Genomic DNA, 5,024 nt, shown 5'->3' on the forward strand with positions numbered 1-5,024 from the left:
GGTGGGGTGGGGGGGCCTTCCTGCCGGATCTTTGATCTAAGCTGGGCCTTGAGGAGGCAGAAGTGTTTTGCGGGATGAGTCTTTGGGGGTAGTGGGGCCTCACAATTGTGTGAGAAGGAGCCAGGGGAAGGACAATGCCTTGGAGAGGCTGGATTTGAGTGGCTGGCCAGGCATCACAGGGGAATGTCCAGGGGGCACTCCCAAGGTAGGGCTGTGCAGCTGGGGTGCAGGTACGAAGTGGGTGGGACTCAGTTTTCAGAAGAAGAAACTATAGAGAAGGAAGATGGAGACCGGAGACCGAGGACAGGTGCCCAGACCCCTGGGTGGAGAGGGGAGCGGCCTGGAAGGCGGAGGGGATCAAAGAACAATTCTCCAGGAGAGGCAGGAGGCGTGGCCAGAGACACCCCACCCCCACCCCCGCCCCCAGCAGGGGCCCTGAGGAGCCTGTACATGTGGGAGCTTTCAGAATGCAGGGCCTTTGGTCCACCCCTTCCTCAGAACGGCACCGTCTCTCCCTTCCTGGCCCGCGGCCCAGCAGCGGGTCTGCAGCAGCCGGCCTTCCCTGGGGCTCCGGGGGGAGGAGGCCAGGCTCTCAGCCTGGTGTCAGTGGCCACCCATCCCGGGCAGCTGCCTAATGATGGGACGCCAGATCCGCCAGATCCGCCTTTGAGCTGCAGAGATGAAAGCGGCCACAGGCGGCTGGGGGCGGGGTGGGCAGGCAGGGGCAGGCCTGCTGGAGGCTGCAGGCCTCCTTCCCACATGAGCTGGAGGCTCACCGGGAGTGAGAGGGAGCCTCCGCTTAAATAAGTGGGGCCCGGGAAAGCTGTGCTCCTGTCCTGAGGACAGGGCCCTTCGTGCATTGCTGACCGCAGGCCCCGGCTTCCCGCACAGCCTGCCCGCACCCACCCCCACCCCTGTTTGGGCCGGGCTGGGCCACCCCCAGGGAGCAGTGAGGAGGCCCCCCGAAACCAAGGTGTGGGCAACCTGATCCAGGTGGCACATCCCGCACCTACCACCCTCATTCACCTTTTCTATTGGTTTTACCCTCCTCCGAGCTGCATCCTCCCCCACCCCACTGTGATAGGAAGATATGAAATGTGGGGGGAGGGCTGCTGGGGAGAGGGGTGGATGGCAGAGAAAGGACCAGCTGCAAGGGAGGCGGCTGTGGCGAAGGATGCAGTGGAGTCAGGCGGGCTCCTCTGCAGTTCACTTCTCTCCTCGGAGCCTTAATTTTCTCACCAGCAACATGGAATGAGGGGCGTCACAGGCCCAGCACGTTTAGAGGATTGTCACGAACAAACGCGAGAATGAGTGACCGTTCCAAGCTGTCGAGGCATGTATTGGCGGTTACCACAACCACCGCTGCATCAGTTTCAACGTGAGGCCCCGGAGCCCAGTTTGGGGAGGATCTGTGGAATGCCTGAATTACGTGTAAAATGCCTGTGAGGGCATCTTTCTGGGTGGGAGCCATAGCTCTTCGAGGACTGGACCCACACACAGGGTCTTCTGAGGTGAGTTAGCTGAGACCCAAGCTTCTATGGTTTGTCAGAGGCAAAGGCAGACCTGGGACACTGGTCCCCCATCCTCTCCTCCTTGCTGCCCCTCCAGGTCAGGTGAGGGGAAGGGAGAGTTTGAGATCAGGGAGGGGAGAGCAGCCAGAGGGGGAGCCCCAAGTCCTCACACTGTTACCAGGATAAGGACATCACAGTGGAGGGTGGGGGTCGGAGGGTGGGAGACGGTGGGACAGGAAAACGAGGAAGCCTTAGGATTTGGGGGAGCCTGGGGGGGCCAGGCCTAGGAAACACTTCCTGGAAGTTGAGTCAATGAGGCAGCTTCCCAGTTTCCCTTTCCCAATAAACCCCCCTTCCCAGAAAGGGCTCTGAGGAGGAGACACAACCCTGGCCCCAATGCCATCTCGGGATTCTTTGGCTCCTGTTGCCACTTTTGGAAAAGCTGAAGATGCCACGTCGAAGCTTCACGGGAAACGGAAAGGCCACACACAGGCGTGAAGTTGTCACCACCCAAAGATGCATTTATTGAGCAGCTACCAAGTGCCAGGCATGTGCCGGATGCTTTGCCGACATCGGCATAAATGTCACCCCTTCAGGAGGCCTCCCTGACTGCCTGGTTAGACTAAATCCACTGCTTTCCCTCACCTTCCGTTATCCTCACGTTCCGTTCCTTCCTGTGTGCTCCTTTCATCCCCTCTCCTCCACTCGGCTACCATCTTGCCATGGGCAGGAGTCACGTCAGTGTACCGACTGCTGTCCCTCCATGCTAAGCACAGTGCCAGCCCCTAGTGGTCACTCCAATAACTTGTTAAATGAACTCAGGACTGTCTCCCGTCTTCACAACAGCCTTATGAGGTAGCTATCATGGTCATGCCTGGTGCAGAGGAACCACGGTGGAGAGTCAGAGACTTGCTGAAGGACAGCTGGTTCTTGCCAGGCTTCAGCCCGGCTCCTCCCCCTGATGGATTTGGAGAACAAGGGAACCGAAGGGTCAGAGAGAACGTTTGGGTCTAGCGGAATGGCTCCCCCGTCAGTGCAGCCACCACCCTGTGCTCAGCCTTCCCTCCCAGCTCTCCCAACCTCTCCTCGCGCCCTGTGAGCTCCGAGTCACCAACCTGCAGGAGGCCAGGCCCCACTGGCCTGTGCATTTCTCAAGCCACGCGAGAACCTGTCCTTCCCACCCACCCGGAGCAAGCTACAGCTGGGAGCCCATGCCCCGCCCCTCAGCCCTCACACAGCAGATAAATTAGGGGACTCTTATAAAACATGTACAGGGAAGACACATACATACAGAGCCAGTGACAGTGCCGGGCGGCGTTCGCTTCTTGAACACAAGGTCCTGCCCATTAGGGTGCCTGCCCTCTCCTGCGCTCTCTCCCTGGAGTGGCTCACCTGCTGTCCCCCTAAGCTGGCACCTCAGCAGGTCACCACAAATCACAGAGGTCCACCATCCTTCCCCAAAAGGAACCGATTCCTTGCTGCCCACGCCAGGCTTGCACCTCTGCGGTGGGCCCCTCCCTGCCCTCCCTCCTCACCAGGCAGCCTGCCTCGGCCTGGTCCCAGGAATCCGGCCCACCAAGGCAGGGAGGACAGACCGAGGAACGCTGCTTCCTGACATGTTTGGCGACCACGTATCATCCACACCAGGACTTGAATGAGAGCGGAAGGGGGTCTGATTCACTGGAAACCAGGCACACACCAGGACTGCTCAGGGGAAGGATGCATGGCTGCCCTACCGAGGGGTCCCTGCTCTGGACTGGCCCAGCCCCACCGCTCTTGACTTTCAGAAACATGCCTGTTGGCAAAGATCTCTCAGATCACACCTCCCCTCTCTGCCACCTCCCGCTCTCCAACACCTCCCAGCATTGTGGTGACACATTTTAAGGCCTCACTAATATCGGGGACCTGTAGCACGGGGGTTGGGAGGAGGAGCTGGGAACGATGCCCCCTCCAAACCCCTGGTAGGACTCGGCTAGGTAAGGCTTTTGGTGTTGAGCCCTCGGCCTTCAGGCTCCTGGAGCCCCATCTCCAAATCACAGCACCCGGGTCCAAGTAGAAAAGCCAGCCTTCATTCTCTGCTCCCAACCCGGACTGGCCAGGCTTCTGCCTTCAGGGCTCCCGAGCTGAAGACCAGGGCCAGAGAGAAATGAATCATCAATTCCCCGGGACCCTTCCCTCCGCCAATCAGTGCAAAGCCCTGCCTGGCACCTTCGCCACATGCCGTGTAGGCACATTCCCGGTCCCACCTCCTATGCTAGGAGCCGCAGGAATCAGCTCTGGGGGTGGCAACTGATGGAGGCTGGAGAGAGCAACCTGTGGCGCCCTCACCCACACCCGCCAAGCCCTTCATGAGGGCCTGACAGCAATCACAGCCACCCCAAGACCCGTTCCCCTTCAGGTTTAATGCCCGCCCCTCCTTTTTAGAACCTGCTTTAAAGGAGCCTTACTCAGGCAGATAGTGCCTGATAGCGGAAAGCCATGCTCCAGGCCCTGGGAGCCGCCTCCTCTCCTCCCTCCTTCCCCTCCCCGCCATCCGCAGGCCGTCCACAGCTCCCTGGGAAACAGAGGCCCACTCCGATCTTCCTCTGGCCACTGCTTCTTGCTGGCTGTCCATCTCTGTCTTCCGGGAACAAAAGGCTCCTCTGTGTCTGAGTCCGGCTGCGCCCCTCCCACCCCCACGAAAACCAGTGCCCAGATCGAACCCTCGGAGGAGAGCTGCCAGGCCCGCCCCTGGGGGCTCAGGATAGGGCATTCCGATGGGCCCCTGGATGGAGCCCTGGGTAGGCGTAGGAGATGGGATGGCGGGTCCCAGGCCGCACGGTGAACGTGTTGATGGGGCTTCCGTAGTGGGGGGTGCTGCGGGGAGACCTGGTGGGGCGCAGAAGAGAAATGAGGTGTCTTTGCAGCTGGTTAGCCAACAGCCCCGCTTTGTCCCCAGGGCTTAGATGCTGCTCAGCGCTACGGTTTCTGCCCCACCAGCCCTGGGCTTCATCAACCCAGGCCTCCCCCTCCAGTCCAGGCCCTGTGGCCACACAACACTACCTAATCCCTTCCCCTCGGGACCGTGGCGCCCAGCCCGGCTCTGGATCTTCTGTGTGGTGGAGATATCGCCCCCAAGGACCTCTCAGATCTCCCTCCAGCCCACACTCGGCCTGGAGCCCTGGGAGTCGGGGCAGGGGGGCCTGGGAGGGAGGGAGGAAGGGAGAAGAGGGCGAGAGAAGTGGGGGAAGCAGGAGATCAAGGGAGATGAGGAAGCAGGGGTGGGGAGCGCCCCCTGCAGGTAAAGTGAGCCTCCCTCCCCTTTCTCTGGGCCCTGAAAGCCAGAGGGTAGAACACCAGATGTGTCCCAAGGCCCGGTCCACGGGGGCCTCCACCTCCCTGGCTGCCCACCGGCGCTCCCTCCATCGCCCCAGCCCCCAGCTCACCTGCCCGTAGCAGAGGCGAGAACGTGGTCGCCGCCACCGGGCGCTTTGTACTTGGCGTCTCCGCGGGTGGAGCCCTCCAGGGACATCC

At 61.1% G+C, this 5,024-nt stretch overlaps 1 long non-coding RNA gene across 1 annotated transcript; it reads right to left on the reverse strand.

Annotated features, from left to right (window-relative positions):
* Positions 1-2,006: 2,006 nt before the first annotated feature.
* LOC107185071 lies at positions 2,007-5,024 on the reverse strand. The gene is made up of 2 exons (XR_001515988.1): positions 4,937-5,024; positions 2,007-4,379 (listed from the first exon to the last, which is right to left on the reverse strand). It is a non-coding gene; the product is annotated as an uncharacterized LOC107185071 (long non-coding RNA).

The sequence above is a fragment of the Myotis davidii genome, unplaced genomic scaffold (assembly GCF_000327345.1).
Source record: "Myotis davidii unplaced genomic scaffold, ASM32734v1 scaffold167, whole genome shotgun sequence".
NCBI classification, from domain to species: domain Eukaryota; kingdom Metazoa; phylum Chordata; class Mammalia; order Chiroptera; family Vespertilionidae; genus Myotis; species Myotis davidii.